Source organism: Lutra lutra, chromosome 3, assembly GCF_902655055.1.
Source record: "Lutra lutra chromosome 3, mLutLut1.2, whole genome shotgun sequence".
Classification (NCBI taxonomy): domain Eukaryota; kingdom Metazoa; phylum Chordata; class Mammalia; order Carnivora; family Mustelidae; genus Lutra; species Lutra lutra.
Window position 1 is genome coordinate 183,733,256 of NC_062280.1, and position 19,100 is coordinate 183,752,355.

General features: G+C 34.0%; 1 protein-coding gene across 1 annotated transcript in view; it reads left to right on the top strand.

Moving 5' to 3' along the window:
• The window catches only part of GPC5 (glypican 5), a 1,410,504-nt gene that overhangs the window by 1,179,494 nt on the left and 211,910 nt on the right, over nucleotides 1-19,100 (top strand). The window lies entirely within an intron of this gene.

Sequence of the window (19,100 nt, forward strand, 5' to 3'; positions counted from 1 at the left end):
ATAAAGTTTGAAATCAGAGAGAATCCTATCTTACTATCTTAATATCTATTACACACTGAACTTTGCACCTGGACAGATAATCCTCTTGGATCTAGTAAAATACAAGACATATTGCAAATCAAATGGGTAAGATGCATTGAGGGTTCTTTTTTCACCATATCTAAGGCCAGCTAAAGGTAAGCATTTGGACAGAAAACATCATTGAAAATACAAGTGGACAAAGTTTATGTTGCGGGTCTAGATTAAAGTTCAATTTAGATTTTCTTCTCTTACTCATCACTTCCAGAAATGACTCTATAAGAGATCCTGAGATCTCTGTCTTTTCAGTCTTTTTCTCACTCTTTTACTTTGTCTCACACTGTCATTCTCAGGCTGAAATAGGGACCTGAAATCAACTATGTAGCTAAGGGAACAGCCTGGAGTCTGAGGCAAACCCATATTTTCCCCTCCCTCTATCTACAGAAAAAAGGCACTGATACTCCGGTAGTCATAGGCAAACCTTGTGTTCAGATGTTAGCTTTTAATCACTCAGCCCTACCACAAGGAAAAGAACTTAGAAAAATACCTGATTCCAGGGCTGGGGCAAAGAGGAACAGGAAGAAACTGGAACATCTTGGTGCGCCAGAGAGTAAGAAAGTGTTCAAAAATAATGACATGCCAAAAGGACATTAGAGACAGCTTGATTGGCCATTTCTGGGGTAATTCGAACATCAAAATAAATGAGGACCACAATAGATTGCAATCCATCAAATGAAGTAGGAAATCATTTGAGTCTATTATGATAATAAGTAAATAAACACAAATAGAAGAGAAATGAGGACGTTGTTTTCTTAAATTAGTGTGCCTCCTGATAAATGTGGAAGAAATGATCAAGTAAATAAACAATTATTGGCAGCAGGTTGGTAAAAATGGACTCAGGCAAGACTCTAGGGGATAATACAGCTGCAGAAAAAGCTGAATGAGGAGCAGGGGGTTTGCTTGTTCTCAAAGAGTCTCACTGTGGACTGACAAGTAGTAAGAAAATAGTTACTAAACAGGGGAGAAAAATGAAGGGAACAATAGCAACTGAAGACTGGAGAAAGTAGACACCATCTTGACCTGGTGATCCAAATTAGCTACATTAGAAAGTGGCATGTAGACCTCATGCACTTTGGGATATTAAACCCTGAAAAGAATACCTTATCACTTCTGCATTATTCCAGCTAGAATGCACAACTTGAGTCTAATGAGGAGAAATATTAGTTAAACTCAAATTAAGAAACTTTCTAAAAATTACTAGCCTGAAGTTTTCAAAAATGTCACTGTCATGACAAAGACAGGCTGAGAAACTCTTGCAGATTGAAGGAGGGAAAAGAGAAATGAAAATTATAAACACAATATGTGACTCCAGACTTGGAATATGAACTATAGATGTGATGAAAATATAACCTCAATGTGAAATTTCCTAAATCTGAATCATCATCAAATGCTAATTTGAAAATATTTAAGTTTGGAAACCATTATTCTACTTCATCATTAGTTTTGGGTGAATTTCTTTAGCTGAAATTTTTTATTAATTGCATCTATTTTCTAATATAGTAGCTTTTTGGTTATAGTTTTCTATAGTTCTTTTTTTTTCCTTATTTGCAGGTATTTTTTTGGACATAGTTCATAGTCCATAGTTCAAATGCATCCTTTTCTAAGAGTATGGTGAAGTGCAGTTTCTTTAATGGAAGATGTTAGTAGGACAAAGGGTGGTGGTTTTCATGTCCTGCTTCCCTTTCATTTCTACATCTTTCTTAATTTTACCCTCTTACTATTTTTCGCCTTTCACTGCTATGACCCCAGATCAAATAGGCAACTGACATCAGTTTTCAAAACCATAATGTCTTTTCTTATTTCATCTACTGGAATCCTCAAAACATCCATACTCTTAGTCCTTTAAAACATGTTTAAATTATATGCATGGTCTTATTTTCATGGCTGCTAATTACAGAAAAAAAATTTCTAAAATGAAAACTAGGAATTGTATAAGTTATATCATAACAGCTGTATTATTTTTGCTTTTCCTGTTGTTTTAGTGTACCCAAATAATGTGCAAATGCTATAAATGCTAGAGCTCACTTGCATTCACTAGTAACTTATTGTTGAAAGCAATACGACTAGTGAGGTTTCTTTGAATGGTCTCCTGATATATATATATATATACATATATATATGTATATATATATATATGTGTTACATATATATGTAACTTTAATATAATATATGTTAATATATAATTTAATGTACATGCACACTAGAAACTAGAACTTCTGTGTTTGAAACATGACTAAATGAGTGAATACAAATGCTTTCTGTTGCAATTAAAACACTGAATAAATGTAAAAATTATATGTGTGTATATTTATATGCATATTTATATAGTGCTGAATTCATTAGAAAAGAGTTGAAACTGATAACCCACAGATATCCCCAATAAAAAGGGAGAGGTAAGAGTACATGTCGAGTGAGAATTATGTATGATGAACCTTTGTTTGATATGCATATGGTCCCTCGACTCAGAAATAGGCCATGACAAATAGATCTTTGATATTCTTTCTTTATTCAGCTTCATTCCAAGCATAATTTCATAAGGTGATACTGATTTTACTTGTAGAATTCAATGAGTTTTGATAGGTGCATAATTACATAACTACCCCCATAATCAAAATATAGAACAATCTCATCATGGTAGAAACGTTTCTGGTGCCCCATTGTAGTCATTACCCTTCTGCCACACTCAGCTTCTGGGAACCACTAATCTGGTTTCTGTCCTTATAGTTTTGTGTTTTCTAGAATTTCATATAAATGGAATAATACATTAGCTTTTTAAATCTTTTTTCACTTACCATAATGCTTTTGAGATTCATTCTTGTTGTTATGTGTATTAGTCGCTCATTCTTTCTCTTTTATTAAAGTAGCATTTCATTGTGGGTTTTCTTAATGAAATTTTCTTTCTGAAGAGCAAAAGTTCTTGATTTTTATCAAGTTCAATTTTTATAATTTTTTCTTGTTTCTCCATTTTTTTTTTTGCTTCATCAAAGACATTTTTGCCTAAATAGGTTCATAAAAATTTTCTCAAAATTTTTTCCTATGAGTTCTAGTATCTTATGTGTTACATTTAGGTCTGTGATCTATTTCAACTTGGTATTTGTATAAGTTGAGAGGTAAAGTTCAAAACTCACGTTTTTTTGTTTGTTTGTTTATGGGTACCCAATTATTATCACATCATGTATTGAGAAGACTCTTATTTCACCACTGGAAATTAATTACTGTAGAATAAGTTTACTATATATGTATGTATCTTTGTTTGGACATTCCTTCTATTTTATTGACTTGTGTCTCTCTTTCTAGCAATACCATCCTGTCTTCATTACTGGAGCGTTATAATATATATTGTATAGCAAGCTTGGTAATCTTTACATCAAGTACTGTAATAACATCTTTACTTTTGTTCTTTTAAAAATTGGTTTGGTTGTTCTCTGAACTTTGAATAATCCATATAAAATTTAGAATTATCTTGTCAATTCCTAAAAAAAAAGACTGATGAGATTTTATTTCAGATTGTATTAAATTTATAGAATATTTATTGAATTTATAGACCAATTTTGGAATATTTGGCATCTTAACAATTTTTGGTCTTTTAATCCATAAATTTAGATACCTTTCCATTGCTTTGGTCTGTTATTTTTTTCTTATTAATCATTTTTAATTTCCACCATGCAAATCCTGCTTCTAAATCTATTGCATCTCAATCATTTCACAGCTTTGATATATTTTAAAAGGTATTGTGTTTCTAATTTCAATTTCCAAATCTTTTGTGCTCATATACATAAATATCATTTATTTTTGTATATTGACCCAGCATCCTGGGATCTTGGAAAATTCATGTGTTAATTATTTTAACTTTTCTAAAGATTCTTTAGGGTTTTCAGAATAGGTAATCATATCTGTGAATAAAGACCATTTTGTATCTTCTTTCCTCATCTGCATGCCTTGTATTTCTTCCTTCCTTTATAGTATTTATTTAGATCTCTAGTATAATGTTGAATGGGAACAGTGGCATCTGACATCCTTTCCTTGTGCTAGACCTAGGAGGAAACCCATTGGTCTTTCAAAATTTGGTATGATATTCACTATAAGCTTTGAGTTCCATGTCCTAATTTGCCAAGAATCTTCATAATAAATGAATGTTGAATTTTTTCAAATGCATTTTCTGTGTCCATTGGAATAATTAAGATACTCTCTCTCACAGGGCCAGATGAGGTTTTTCTGTGTTTGAAGGAGGAAGCTGAATCTAAGCTACCTGCAAAGACTCAGAATTAAATGCAGCTCTTTTACTTGAAAGGGAACATAAAACTCCTCCTCCCCAGCCAGATAGAGGACAAAGAATCTCAATGCCAGCTCTGCCCCTAGGTGCCAAGAAAATCTCATGAGATAGCCAAACATCAAGACCACCCCAAGCATGTTGGCACTTTAATTTGAAATATCCTTATAATGATAGCATTCTCAAGTTCAGAAATTAGAATAAAAATATTTTTTGAATCCATAAGAGAAACAAAAGTCAAATATTCTAAAAAAACACTTCCACCATACAGGTTACATTAAGTTTTAATTGAGAATACGAAACTCATTCTTTTAAACTCTTCTTATTTCATTGAAATTTAATTAAAATATATGATAGAGTATATTTATTCATTTTTTTCAACAAATATTTACTGAATGTGTCTTTAAGAGGATAAACATTATTTCAGGCTCTAATATGATTACAAGGAAACATGATGGTTCACATCTGTCCTATAGATTATTATTATTGATATATATATCCATACCATATATATTTAGTCTTATTGGGGTATATATTGATTGGCTATAACATGACAGTCTCTCTTGGGACATGAACTACTTTTATGTGGCAAATATACAAACCATTTCTAAATAATTTCATATCTGTATACACACATATATAAATACATGTATAAATATGCATACACATATAAATACATATATATACATATATATAAAAAGATATATGAAGTTATTTGGCTTGTGCTATTTTCTACATCTGCTTATCATCTCCCAGCTATATATCTCTTATTAGAAATGACTATGCAGGGACGCCTGGGTGGCTCAGTTGGTTAAGCGGCTGCCTTCGGCTCAGGTCATGATTCCAGCGTCCTGGGATCGAGTCCCATATCGGGCTCCTTGCTTGGCAGGGAACCTGCTTCTCCCTCTGCTTCTGCCTGCCTCTTGGCCTACTTGTGATCTCTCTCTCTCTCTAAAAAAGAAAAAAAAAAAAAAAGATTTAGAAATGACTATGCAAATTGCTGCTCATAAAATCAGTTCACACATTACTCAGCCTTCTTTATATTGATAAATAGTATTGTGTTCAGTTTTTTAATGCATTTTTTTCTTTTTGAGTTATTATAAAATACAATTTTCAGTTTATAGCATTATACTAAACTTTTCATAAAAATATATGAAAGCTAATTACTGATGGAGACTCTTAGGATTATCAGATGCTTCTATGGAATGGCCAAAGTGAATCTTCTTCTTGTGTACCTTTAACTGATTAGTCACTATTCTTCTCTACCATTGAAATAAACATTCTTTCATTAAGTCTTTACAGCTATTTTAGTATCTTTTCCCAATTTTGATTTACTAACCCTTTAATTTCTAAGAAAACGCATTTGACTTTAACTAAAATAATAAGTATGTCTGGATTTTGTTGTTGTTTTATTTCCAGATTTGCTATATAGATCAGGAAATTATATTGAGTCCTTAATATTTTTTTTTAAAGATTTTATTTATTTATTTGTCAGAGAGAGAGAGAGAGCACAGGCAGACAGAGTGGCAGGCAGAGGCAGAGGGAGAAGCAGGCTCCCCACAGAACGAGGAGCCTGATGTGGGACTCGATCCCAGGACGCTGGGATCATGACCTGAGCCGAAGGCAGCGGCTTAACCCACTGAGCCACCCAGGCGTCCCGAGTCCTTAATATTTGTAATACAATAAAACTCTGGGTTGCTTTCTAAGTAGTTTATATTGACTAAAATATTAATCACTGTTAAAACCACTATAAAAAAATTAATCTGTGTTGGTACTCTGTGTTGTTGGATGAAGGAGTAACCAAAGCTGGGATATATGTCATTTTTTGATGTCTTAACTGATACAGTACCTCTGAATTACTTGTTGGGTATTACATTCCTCTGACACCATTACTTATGGGTATTCAGTAGAGTCCTACTCATGGACTCGTCACCCTTCTCATAGATGATAGTTTTCATCAGTCAAGAGGATTTGGGTATGCATACTTACCAGTTAGAACTTTCAATATGCAATGGCTTTCCTTCTGCCTTCATGTGTCACAGTGGTCTTTACAGCTGGAGCTTTCAGCAAATACTATTAATATATTGCAGTACTATCCAGAGAATGCACTATGTTTCTCTCTAATCTTAAGCAGCCCATGATGTATTTCTGAATAAGAAAACTGAAGACTGCAGCATTTATTTCTATAACCTTGTTGTTGATATTAGTATTCATGTAAACATTTAATCCATTTATTCTTCCATCAGTTGTTTTTTAACTGCTGTAGAGTTTTAGAGGAAACTTGCATACATATAGACTCTCCTTATTCTCTCTCTTCAGTAATTTAGTTCTTTACAATAATAAATCCATCATAGCAAGTGGTGCTCTTTTTATTTATCTTAATTTGTATTTATTCAAGACAAAATCCTACTTGCATGCATATAGAAACCTTTTATTCAAATGTAATAGGATCAGTTGATGGATGATTAGTCTAAAAAATCACCTAAGTGTGGATTTTTTAAAAAACACAAATACGCATTAATTGGCCAATACTTTGATGTAAGTCAGTATCCTCTGATCATCTCTATTGACTGGAATTTTTATATATTATCTTCCTCATATAAATCATAATGAATCAATTGTAATTTCTAATTTTAATGTATTAAAAGAGAATAAAAATAATGATTGCTAAATCTTTTAAATCTTATTTCATTATTGGGATGCCTTGGTGGCCCAATCATTAAGCATCTGCCTTCGGCTGAGATCCTGATCCCAGGGTCCTGGGATCAAGCCCTGAATTGGGCTCCCTGCTTGATGGGAAGCCTGATTCTCCCTCTCCTACTCTAGCTGCTTGTGTTCCCTCTCTTGCTATGTCCCTCTCTGTCAAATAAGTAAATAAAATCTTTTTAAAAAATCGTATTATTATAATTTCTTTAATTTTACTGTTGTTTAATCCTCATTATAATTTAACTTAATATTTTTTAATCTTTTCAAAGCACAATATAGTTTTGCAGAAAAAAAAACCATCTTTTAAAAAAATTGTATCATTGATTTTATTCATATAATAGTATGGTTAAATTTTATATAACTGAAATAAACAGGTAGGTAAGCAAACACATTTGAATTCTGGTTAACATAAAGCTAAGTTGGGACATTCAACCCACATAGACACAGCAGAAAGCATGCTATTACTTTACAGGAAGAATGTACAACATCAGTTAATCTATTGTTAGTTAAATGAAACTCAATTAAAATGATGTATATAATAAATTTTAAATTATATTTTTCCTCCCCGGGCTTATAAGGCAATAAAAGTTCTGAGAAGGAAGATATTTGGGAAGATTCACTATTAAGTCAAATTTGCAATTAGCCTTTCCTCCATAGAGATGGAAGGATTAAAAAAGATGAGAAATTCAGAGAGGCTATTCTAGGTAAAGAGAGAAATTAAATCAGAGAAACAGACAGGAGTAGACAAAGAACTTGGTTTTGCTCAGAAAGAGAGTATATATTGCTGAGCAAAGGTTAGAATGGCTGATCATTGTAACCTTACACCAGACCACATTAAAATTGGAAATCCATATTCCTTACCTACCTGTCTGCTGAGCAAATCTGGCACCTCACACTGAGAATAGGACACTGGGTACCCCAGCTAATCCTCAACTCCATTGGTCCCACAGAGACTTCAGATTTGGAAATTATAGAATAGGCTTTGAATGGGAAACTCTACAGAAGGATTGGGGCATGTCTGCCAATATTTCCCTTACCTGAGATGAGAGGAAGTATATTTCCCAAATTATAACTTGCCAGGTTTCAAAATCTGCTTAAAAAATGTTTTTTTTCTTAAACATATGACTACACTTTTACATTTAATTCTTGCATTCAGTGAATGCTTATATAGTGTATGTTTATATAAATATTATATACTTTTTTAGTCATTAGGAATACTGTGAATAAAATACACAATAGATCCCACTAAACACCTAATTGTGGGAGGGAGCAAACATATACATGAAATAAAATAATTAAGAAATAGATTTTACTATATCTTAATTATATCAGATGATAGTAAATGCTATGGAGAAAACAAAAACAGGGAAGTGGTATGAAAACACTGAGCACGAGACTAAGGCTTCAATTTTAAATATGGTTTTCAAGTAAGTCTTCATTGAATAAAGGATTGAGATTCCATCAAGAAATTGAAGATGAAAGAGGTCATAAATTAGATGTAGGAAGGAAGACTATCCCAAGTGACAGGACCAACAAATGTGAAGAGCTGGAAGATGGTCATGTTCAAGAAATAGCAAGAGGTCTCTAGGTTATCATAGTGACTGAGGTGAAATAAATAGAAGAGTTCATGAATGTAAGGCAAAGGGGTTGCCCAACTATGGAGGGCTTTACATGCCACTGTAGAGATTTGGATTTTACTAAGAATGAGATGGAAAATTTGAATAGAGAATGATAGAATACACAATTTAAATGACTTCCTGACTGCTGAGATAGGAACTGGTTATAAGGAGCAAGGCTAGATGGTCAAGATGCGTTTGCTGTTACCCAGAAAAGATATAAGATGATTTGCATTAGGGCTATAATGGGAAGAGGTGGCCATATTTTTAATATTTTTTTCTTTTTTAAAAATTTTTATTTATTTTGATTTTTAAAAATTTATTTATTTATTTTTCAGTGTTCCAGAGTTCATTGTTTATGTACCACACCCACTGTTCCATGCAGTACATGCCCTGCATAATACCCAGCACCAGGCTCAACCCACCCCCATCCCCCACTCCTCCAAAACCCTCAGATTGTTTTTTCAGAGTCCATAGCCTCTCATGGTTCATCTCCCCCTCCACTTTCCCCCAACTCACTTTTCCTCTCCATCTCTCCATGTCCTCCATGTTATATCTTATGCTCCACAAATAAGTGAAACCATATGATAATTGACTCTCTCTGCTTGACTTATTTCACTCAGCATAATCTCTTCCAGTCCCATCCATGTTTGATACAAAAGTTGGGTATTCATCCTTCCTGATTGGAGGCATAATATACTCCATAGTGTATATGGACCACATCTTCCTTATCCACTCATCCGTTGAAGGGCATCTTTGTTCTTTTCACAGTTTGGTGACTGTGGCCATTGCTGCTATGAACATTAGGGTGCAAACGACCCTTCTTTTCACTACATCTGTATCTTTGGGGTAAATACCCAGTAGTGCAATTGCACAGTCATAGGGAAGCTCTATTTTTAATTTCTTAAGGAATCTCCACACTATTATCCAGATTGGCTGCACCAAGTTGCATTCCCACCAACAGTCCAAGAGGGTTTCCCTTTCTCCACATCCTCTCCAACACATGTTGTTTCTTGTCTTGCTAATTTTGGTCATTCTAACTGGTGTAAGGTGATATCTCAATGTGGTTTTGATTTGAATCTCCCTGATGGCTAGTGATGATGAACATTTTTTCATCTGTCTGTTAGCCATTTGTATGTCTTCATTGGAGAAGTGTCTGTTCATATCTTCTGCCCATTTTTTTTATATGATTGTCTGTTTTGTGTGTGTTGAGTTTGAGGAGTTCTTTATAGATCTTGGATATCAGCCCTTTGTCTGTATTGTCATTTGCAAATATCTTCTCCCATTCTGTGGGTTGCCTCTTCGTTTTGCTGACTGTTTCCTTTGCTGTGCAGAAGCTTTTGATTTTGATGAAGTCCCCAAAATTCAATTTTTACTTTTGTTTCCTTTGCCTTTGGAGACACATCTTGAAAGAAGTTGCTGTGGCCAATGTCGAAGAGGTTACTGCCTATGTTCTCCTCTAGGATTCTGATGGATTTCTGCCTCACATTGAGGTCTTTTATCCATTTCAAGTTTATCTTTCTGTATGGTGTAAGAGAATGGTCGAGTTTCATTCTTCTACATATAGCTGTCCAATTTTCCCAGCACCATTTATTGAAGAGACTGTCTTTTTTCCACTGTATATTTTTTTTTCCTGCTTTGTCGAAGATTATTTAACGATAGAGTTGAGGGTCCATATCCGGGCTCTCTACTCTGTTCCACTGGTCTATTTGTCTGTTTTGATGCCAGTACCATGATGTCTTGGTGATCACAGCTTTGTAGTAAAGCTTGAAATCAGGCAACGTGATGCCCCCAGTTTTGTTTTTCTTTTTCAACATTTCCTTAGCAATTTGGGGTCTCTTCTGGTTCCATACAAATTTTAGAATTATTTGTTCCAGCTCTTTGAAAAATACCGATGGAATTTTGATCAGGATGGCATTGAAAGTGTAGATGGCTCTAGGCAGTATAGACATTTTAACAATGTTTATTCTTCCAATCCATGAACATAGAATGCTCTTCCATCTTTTTGTGTCTTCTTCAATTTCTTTCATTAGTGTTCTGTAGTTCCTCAAGTATACATCCTTTACCTCTTTGGTTAGGTTTATTCCCAGGTATCTTATGGTTCTTGGTGCTATAGCAAATGGAACTGATTGTCTAATTTCCCCTTCCATATTTTCAATGTTTGTGTATAAGAAAACAACTGATTTCTGTACATTGATTTTTATATCCCGCCACATTACTGAATTCTTGTATGAGTTCTAGTAGTTTGGGGGTAGAGTCTTTGGGTTTTCCATATAAAGTATCATGACATCTGCGAAGAGAGAGAGTTTGACTTCTTCACTGCCAATTTGAATACATTTTATTTCTCCTTGTTGTCTGATTGCTGTTGCTAGGACTTCTAATACTATGTTGAACAAGAGTGGTGAGAGTGGGCATCCTTGTCATGTTCCTGACCTCAAAGGGAAGGCTGCCAGCTTTTTCCCATTAAGGATGATATTTGCTGTGGGTTTTTCATAGATAGATTTTGTGAAGTTCAGGAATGTTCCCTCTATCCCTATACTTTGAAGCATTTTAATCAGGAATGGATGCTGGATTTTGTTAAATGCTTTTTCTGCATCAATTGAGAGGACCATGTGGTTCTTTTCTCTTATTTTTTTAAAGATTTTTATTTATTTATTTTACAGATCACATGTAGGCAGAAAGGCAGGCAGAGAGAGAGAGGAGGAAGCAGGCTCCCCACTGAGCAGAGAGCCCGATGAGGGGCTTGATCCCAGGACCCTGGGATCATGACCTGAGCCGAAGGCAGAGGCTTTAACCCACTGAGCCACCCAGGTGCCTCCTCTCTTCTCTTATTAATTTGTTCTATCACATTATTGATTTGCGAATGTTGAACAACCCTTGCAATCCAGGGATGAATTTCACCTGTTCATGGTGGATAATCTTTTTAATGTGCTGTTGGATCCAATTAGCTAGGATCTTGTTGAGAATCTTGGCATCCATATTCATCAGGGATATTGATCTGAAATTCTCCTTTTTGGTGGGGTCTTTGCCTGGTTTGGGATCAGGGAAATCTAACTTCATAAGAAGAGTCTGGAAGTTTTCCTTAGCTTCCATTTTTTGAAACAGATTCAGGAAAATAGGTATTATTTCTCTTTTGAAAGTTTGGTAGAATTCTCCAGGGAATCTGTCAGGTCCTGGGCTCTTGTTTTTTGGGAGGTTTTTGATCACTGCTTCAGTCTCATTACTAGATATTGGTCTATTCAGGTTGTCAATTTCTTCCTGGTTCAGTTTTGGAAGTTTATAGTTTTCCAGGAATGCATCCATTTCATCTATGTTGCTTAACTTATTGGCATATAACTGTTGATAATTTCTGTGATTGTTTCTATTTCCTTGGTGTTAATTGTGATCTCTCCCTTTTCATTCATAATTTTATTAATTTGGGCCTTCTCTCTTTTCCTTTGGATTAGTTTTGCCAATGGTTTATTGATCTTATTGATTCTTTAAAAAAAAACAGCTTCTAGTTTCATTGATGCATTCTATTGTATCTTTAGTTTCTATCTTATTGATCTCTGTTCTAATCTTGATTATTTCTCTTCTTGTGTGTGGAGTTGGCTTAATTTGTTGTTGATTCTCCAGTACTTTAAGGTGTAAAGACAGCTGGTGTATTCTGGATTTTTCATTTTTTTTGAGGGAGGCTTGGGTGGCTATGTATTTCCCCCTTATGACTGCCTTTGCTTTATTCCATGGGTTTTGGACCAAAGTGTCTTCATTCTCATTGGTTTCCATGAATTGTTTAAGTTCTCCTTTGATCTCCTGGTTGATCCAAGCATTCTTAAGCAAAGTGGTCTTTAGCTTCCAAGTGTTTGAATTCCTTCCAAACTTTTCCTTGTGGTTGAGCTCCAGTTTCAAAGCATTGTGATCTGAAAATATGCAGGGAATAATCTCAGTCTTTTGGTATCGGTTGAGCCCTGATTTGTAAACCAGTGTGTGGTCTATTCTGGAGAAGGTTCCATGTGCACTCGAGAAAAATGAGTATTTTATTGTTTTAGGGTGGAATATTCTGTAAATATCGATGAGGTCCATCTGGTCTAATGTGTCATTCAATGCTCTTGTTTCTTTATTGATTTTCTGCTTGGATGATCTATTACTGAGAGTGGTGTGTTAAGATCTCCTACAATTAATGTATTTATATCAATATGACTCTTTATCTTGATTAACAGTTTTCTTATGTAATTGGCTGCTCCCATATTGGGGGCATAAATATTTACAATTGTTAGATCTTCTTTGTGTATTAAGAGATATTTTTGATATTTTTTAAAGTAAAGTGAGATTTGTTAATGACTTTGATATGGGAATGTGATTCAAATTTTTTACCTTAGCCAAAAGGCAGTAAAGTTCCAATTTAACAAGCTATAATAAGATAGAAAAATGGGAGGAAAGGAATAGACTTAGGGAGAGAAAAATAAGAATTTGGTTTAAGACATGTTAAGGTAGAGGGAAAAAAGTGGATATATTGGTTATCTAAATTTCAGTTCAGAAATTGTGAATGTATAAAAATTTGGATCAGCTACCATGTAGCTGGCATTTGAAACCTAAAACTGAATGAGGTCATTTTAGAGTGGTGTATTTTTACACACTATATTTTAGGCACCATGCTAGATACTTCAACTTTTTTAGTCATAAAATAATCTTTGGTAAAATCCACAACAATGAGGATTTGATTTATCTGTTGTTATCAAATGGTTCTAGTAGAATGTATTATTTCATTATAATTAATTTCCTATGAACTTCAAAATATTTGAAAGCCCCTATATATATTAGCAGTATTTTCCCAGTAAAACACTCTTAATCAGATAGAACTATTATCACTTAATTTCACAGAAATATAGTTTCATGGATTAGTGATACAACTATTATATTACAAATTGTGAAATCATCCTGACTTGTGGGCAGCGATAGAGCACACATTTTGATATAAGTTAATTTGCATAAATTACTTACGTTATGAAAATACCTTCAGAGATCAGACAGATTTTATTAATTTTGAATTCTGTCAAGCTTTCATTTAATAATTCTCAAGGGCCCAACACTGACCATATGCTACAGTGTGTGTGTTTCCTGTTTCCTTCTAATTTTTTTCATCATGGTTCATGAGTGAATGCTATGAAGTCTAATTAATTTAATTAATGGATCTCAGGACCATTGGTCCATGCATTAACATGAATTACTCCATGAAGAAAGAGCTGTCTCTCTCTCTTTCTCTAAGGGAAAAGGATTTTTGGGACCTCCAGTCACCTAGCTGAACTAAGCAACAATTTTTTTTAGAACAGACAAAATAATGCACTTTTAACAAGCCTTAAGAACAGAGTGTACAGAATCAGTAAAATTTCTGTTTCTTCTGTCCCAGGGCTAATAAAATGAATATTATAATCCAAGTCTGAGGAAATTTGAAATAGTCTCATATTTTTTTTTCAGTAAACCAGATATTAATTATAGGGAAGTGCCAAGAACTGCCCTTGTATAGTCTGAAAAATAATTTCTATCCATCCTTTATGTGTTCTGTATTTTATCCCTGGTAAGACTGTGTTACTCTTACATCAAAGTTCTTGGGTTATTTAATTTTCCCACCATTTCTTTTTTTTTTTTTTAATTTTCGTGTCATTTCAAATCAAAAGCCGTATGTACAAAAGAGCAAAAGTTGTTATCCTTTTGCTTTTGCAATGACTGTCAGGCAGCTAAAAGAGTGTAAACTTTCTACTTGTGTGTTTTCATTGATAGTCCTCATTCAAAATAGAATTTCAGCAGCTAAGCAAAAAGAACTTGTGATAAGATCAATAACAAATAGAAAAATAAATAGACATAAAGAGAAAATAAAGCCAAATACTGATGATAGATGACTACAAGCATTTAAAGATCTCATTCTTCTGGTCAGATTATATAGTGTAATTTGCATTATGCACTTCATAGTTACTTGACACATATTTGTTGAGGATAGGAAAACCGAGTCCAAGGTCATTCTTCCTGCTGCACAACAGGTCAGTAAGTCAAGAGGCAAGATGTTGGGCAAAGCAACTTTTTTTCAGAAAGCCATCAAACTGAGGAAATGGTGGACTTTTGTCCCAAATAACCATATCCCTTTGGCATGAAATTTGATCTTCAATATTAAAAAGATGAGGAAGTGGGACAGGGTTAGAACCAAAAGGTAGCTTATGTCTGTTGACAGCTGAGGGAGGTACTCTAACTTCTTTGTCCCTGTTCAGTGGATCTTTGCATACAAGAATCTGGTTATATCACTCCTGTAAGTCTTAAATACAGCATAGTCATTTCAGTGTGTACTTATCTCCTCAGGTGAGGTAGAGTTCAGGTAAAAAGCAGTTTTTGCAAATTTAGCTATAACATGCCTAAGTTCAGGCTAAGCAGAAGTTTCTAAGCTATGGGTCATAGTAGCAAGGGAAATATAAGCAATATGGAGTCAGACATGCTGAGTTTCCCCCCTGTTATAGTAGCAATAATGAGTAATATGATGAGTGAAAAACTAGTATAGAGGACTTTTACCCTTCAGGAAGTAACTAATGGACATGTATCATAAATTCTTTCCTGAAAAGCTGGAGGGAAATGTATATTGATCTGACCTATACAATATAGCAGTAAGACACAGAGAGCAACAGAATTATATATGCCTATGTCTCTCACCTAGTCTGGGTGCATCTACAAAACAATATTAACAAGAGACTTCTTCATATCTACATCCAACTGCCAATTTCTCATTTCTACCTGGATATCCTTCAGGTACCTCCACTTAATTCATTATCCTCCTTCAAACAGTTACCAGCAATCAAAACAGAGAACTGTGAGCTGTTCTAGTCTCTGTCATTTCCCACTAATTTAGAGGGTCAGATAATGTAGTCTCTGGTCTAATTTAGAGGGTCAGATGATACCATCAATGTAGCTCTGTGTGTGCACATGCATCTAAAATCTGTGTGACCTTCAATAAGCTACTTACTTCCTCTGAAAATCAGTTTAGGGATGTAATTTTTCCAGAATTAATTATAATAAATATTGAGATAACATGTTGGATATTTTGAACTCTCAGTCACCATTTGCTCTCATTATTTATTCAAATAAGAACAAAACCCTATAAATCCTGCCTCCTTTCAGATCTGTTTTCTCTCTCTTGTTTTCACCTGTAAATACTCTAGTATCTCTTTGTCTATCACCTTTTATGATTTCCTTCCCCGTTCATCTTCTCCAACCCCATCTACAGTCAAGTGTGCACAGGACTCTGGGCAATGTTTCTAAAACACAAATTTCATCTTGTTGTACTTCATTATGCCTCCAATGCCACATCCTTGTCTCCTAATAAAAATTAATCTCCTTAGCTTTAGATTGACCACGTATTTTATGATCTGACTCCACCCCTCTCCTTCCTAAGTCACTCCACATAATACTCCACCCCTTGAATAACTTGGATCTACTGGACTCCTTTTAACAAATCATATTGTTCTATTATCCCTTAACTTTGTAAACAGTGTTCCTGCTATCTCAAACAGCATCCTCCTTGGTAGCCGGGAAGATTCTACTCTTCCTTTATGACCGAATTCTGTCTTCTCTGTGAGTGACCTTCCTATGATAAATTGACTATATTTTATTTTGTGGTTTCATGGCCCATTAGGTATTTTTCAAATGTCCAGTATAACAGTGTATGATATTTGTCATTATGTGCCTATTTCCCCTGCTAGTTTTGAGAAACTTGAGGGCAGTGTTGTAACCATTTTGTTTTCCTAATATCTAGCATAGTATACATATATTTGTGGTTTTGAGTAAGTGAATGAATGAACGAGTAAACACATGAATGAATGATGAGAAAGCTAGAACTGATACTTTTCTGTGCTCTTAAATTATATTATAGACAAACAGATGACTCAACTGAAAATTCCAGTTAATATTGTTCTGTTTCATTGCTGTTATTATTGTTGTTGTTGTTATATATGTAGCAAAAGTTTTGTTCCTTTCAAAAATTTCTTCTGTGGCAGCAATAAATCAGTGTCTCTTGGGAACAACAATGTGTCCTCTCTTCTTTTCTCTCTCTTTTTACCTATTACTTCTTTAAAAAGAGTGTGAGTTTATGATTTTGTAGATTAATTTGTTACAGTACATGTAATAGGAGCCCTGCTTTTTCTTCATAAATAGATATGATAAAATATTCATACTTATGTTTTGTGAAGATCTATATGTGACAGAGCACACATTATTATAATCTTATTTTAAGAGGAAATATAGATGAAAGGATTTTCTTTTATTGTTCTTAATGTAAAACTTCTAAATTAAATATACAAAAGTGCTTATGTAGAAGATAATGGAATCATAAGCAGAACACAGGAAAAGACTTACAAAGCACAAATTATATTAAAAAATGTTATTTTCATTCCAATAAAATTACTGAGCTAGGGCATGATGAAACAAAAGATTTATAATAAATTTATATGTCAGTAAATTATTTAATACAGCTTGTGTAAATTTTACCTATAAAATTCTATCAAATTGTTTATGGTATTTCAGGAAGTTTTCATTTTATTCATGTTCAACACAAAGATTAAATATGGATCAAACATAAACCAAATGGAAAACATTGGATTGATATTTCATAGCTTTTTATAAAGCATGTGAAATTAGGGATAATATTAAAACACAAGAGAAAGCTCTTCTCCAGCCTTTACATTCTGAAAATAGGGTAATGACCACAAGGCCGAGAATGAGGAAGTTGAAACAAAATTTAGTGTAGTGGACGGAGTTATGACCCTGAGGTATGAGATGAAATTTGGTTCTGGGAGTTCTTACTACGATTGGGAGAGATGCCTATACCAGAACAATTAGGTATGAAGTTGGTAAACTTGGGGACAAGACCAACATTAAGGATGGGGCCATTCCCAGCAAAATAAATGAAGTGTAGTGATAGGGCAAAAAGAATGACAAGAATAGCAGGGAAAACTAGTGAAAAAAAAATATGAAAAAAAATGTAGAAAAACCTGCAAGGTTCCAAAATAATCTATTTGCAAAACACTTTAATCCTAGGGAAAGTGGGTTCCATAGAAACTTGGCAGATCATGACCAGAGATCTATCTACCTCCATGACCTGGGATGCCAGTTATGGAAAAAGAGAACACAAGACTTTTCTTAGAGTGAAATTTATGAAATTTATTTGTGAAAATAAATAATGAAATTTATTTATTTTTTATATTTTATAGTTAATTTCATTAATGTACTTAAACATTACTATTCAAATGAAAGACTATCAGTTCTTGGATACAATCTGTCACTGTTCATTCATCTCAATGAGATATGGTAGAAGTTATATATTTTTTTTAATTAAGAGACATTATTTTTTAGCTGTTTTAGGTTTATAGAAAATAATGAAAAATAGAGTTCCCATATGATCACTTTTCCTTCCATTTCTCATATTTTTAATATCCTGTGGTATTTTTAACATTTGAGTGTAACATTTGTCATAACTGATGAAATAATATTGATACCTTATTGTTAACTAAAGCCCATAGACACATTATGGTTATCTCTTTTGTTTTGTATATGCTATTGGTTTTAAGAAATGTATAATGACATGTATCCACCACGAGAGTGTTTATCCCCTCTTCCATCTCTTCCCAGCAACTGCTGACAATGACTAGTCTTTTTACTATCTCCATAGTTTTGCTTTCCCCATAATGTATAGTTGAAATCATTCAGTACATTACCTTCTCAGATTTCTTTCTTTCACTTAGCAATATGCTTTAAGAGTCTTCCATGTCTTTTTGTGGCTTGATAGCACACATCTTTCTATCACTAAATAAAATCCTTTTGTATGGCTATACTATAGTTTCTTATCCATTCACCTGTGGAAGGATATCTTGCTTTTAAGTTCTGGCAATTATGACTAAAATGTTATAAACATTTGTGTGCAGGTTTTTGTGTGGATATAACTTTTCACCTCACTTAGGTAAATATCAGAGAGCATGATTACTGTGATTATATGTTAAGAGTGTGTTCAGTTTTGTAAGAAAGTACGAACTTTTCCAAAGTGCCTGGGCCATTCTACATTCTCATCAGCAATAAATAAGAGTTCCTTTTGCTCATCTTGCCAGCATTTGGTGTTGCCAGTGTTTTAGGTCTTGGCCATTCTAATAGGTACATAGTACCTAGTACATAGTATATACATATTTTGCAGTTTCCTAATTACACATAATGTGAAGTATCTTTCCATATGCTTATTTGCCATTAGCAATAATTTTGTCATCACTGATTCATCACTTTTTTTTTAAAGATTTTATTTATTTATTTGACAGAGAGATCACAAGCAGGCAGAGAGGCAGGCAGAGAGAGAGGAGGAAGCAGGCTCCCCGCTGAGCAGAGAGCCCGATGCGGGGCTCGATCCCAGGACTCTGAGATCATGACCTGAG